Genomic DNA, 1,489 nt, shown 5'->3' on the forward strand with positions numbered 1-1,489 from the left:
GCTGGGACTCTGGTCTTAGGGTGTCTGTGTCTTGAAAGACATAACACCCTTGGCTTTTCTCCTCAGCCTGGAGGCCCCTCCTTGCCTGTCTGGTCTCACCCCTATGAGCCCCAATTCCCAAAGGGGCTCCAGCCCTCCCCAAGGCCTGTGCTTACCCCCTTAAGTTGTGTGAGCAGATGCAACCCCTACAAGGCCATGTCCCAGTCGGTGGCTCCAGCCTGGCCACTGCATGAATCTCTCTGGTCAAATCCTTCCAGGCTCACCAGGGCACTGATGGTCTGTGACCTGCTGGGGCATGCAGGCCCATGGCACAACTCCTGAGTCCCAGGTCTCCATCTGTGTGGCAGAGCAGCCACTGACCCATGGTCTTCCTACCAGTCCCCAGTGAGGCCTGAGAGGTCTTGTCCCACCGTCTGTACCTGCCAAGCCTGCCCCAGGAGAGTACGTCCAGTGCTCCTGGTGGCGGCCTCACCCTCTCCCGCCTCACCCTCTCCAACTTTCTGAATTGATTGGCTGAAAACTAATAAAACAAGGAGACCCAGCAGGCTGCTGTGTCTATGACTGGGTCTGTTTCCACCCTTAACACAAAAAATGTGCAGTTTGCATAGCAATTTGTCCATAGTTTTTTTTTTTAAACTATAGTCCGGCCCTCCAACGGTCTGAGGGACAGTGAACTGACCCCCTGTTTAAAAAGTTTGAGGGCCCCTGCTTTATATAATCCAGCTTCTCTGATCATTTGGTCAGTATATAGATTGAACAATGATGGTCAGAGGATACAACCTTGATGCACCTTTCCTGGTTTTAAACCATGTAGCATTCCCTTGTTCCGTTTGTACAACTGCTTCCTGATCCACGTACAAGTTCCAAATGTGCACAATGAAATGTTCGAGAATTACCATTATTCTCATGGATATCCACAGTTTAGTATCTGAAACACATGGGATCGCCAGAATCACTTGACAGCAAATAGTCTGTGATTTGCCTTTTTAAAAAATTGCTGTATCCTGTCCCTCTGGCCAGGTCCCACTCCACAAGTCTAGTAAATCAAATCCCCTGACCACCCTCTTCCCAACCTGTTCAGAGTTCTGGCTCTTCCTCCTCCAGAGGGCCTGCATCGACCTTAACCCAGGATGAACCACAGCTAGTAAGTTTTTTGCACTTGCGCTAGAAGCAGCCACCACGTGGCCCGGCCCCGCCCCGCCCCTCCCCTGGCGGCCCGCCCCGCCCCTCCCCTGGCGGCCCGCCCCCAGGCCTTCCCAGACCGGATACCGGAAGCGGAAGTGCGCGTCTGAGCCTGCGCGAAGTCGGCGGCCATCTTGCCTCTCGCTCCCTCCCGCGGCTGAGGTAAATTCCCTCCCTAGTCGGCGGCCCTGCTAAGTCCGGGGCCCGCGCACAGTCCTGCGGCCGCGGCAGCTCCCGAGCCGAGACCTTCCTCCGCTGGGGCCGACTCTCCGAAGCGGGTCCTCTGGGGCGGGTCCTGCCGTCCGGG

The 1,489-nt window shown here is 55.8% G+C and overlaps 1 protein-coding gene across 2 annotated transcripts in view; it reads left to right on the plus strand.

Annotated features, from left to right (window-relative positions):
• Positions 1-1,316: 1,316 nt before the first annotated feature.
• Positions 1,317-1,489, plus strand: part of ZNF266 (zinc finger protein 266) — a 14,584-nt gene continuing 14,411 nt past the window's right edge. The window contains exon 1 of one of the 2 annotated variants that reach the window (XM_045290331.1): positions 1,317-1,344. The gene's annotated coding sequence lies outside the window, so the exon portion shown is untranslated. The remainder of the gene's footprint in view (positions 1,345-1,489) is intronic. The other variant, XM_045290329.1, reaches the window with a different exon arrangement.

The sequence above is a fragment of the Echinops telfairi genome, unplaced genomic scaffold, assembly GCF_000313985.2.
Source record: "Echinops telfairi isolate 266 unplaced genomic scaffold, ASM31398v2 ScPeMD7_36;HRSCAF=134, whole genome shotgun sequence".
Taxonomy (NCBI): Eukaryota; Metazoa; Chordata; class Mammalia; order Afrosoricida; family Tenrecidae; genus Echinops; species Echinops telfairi.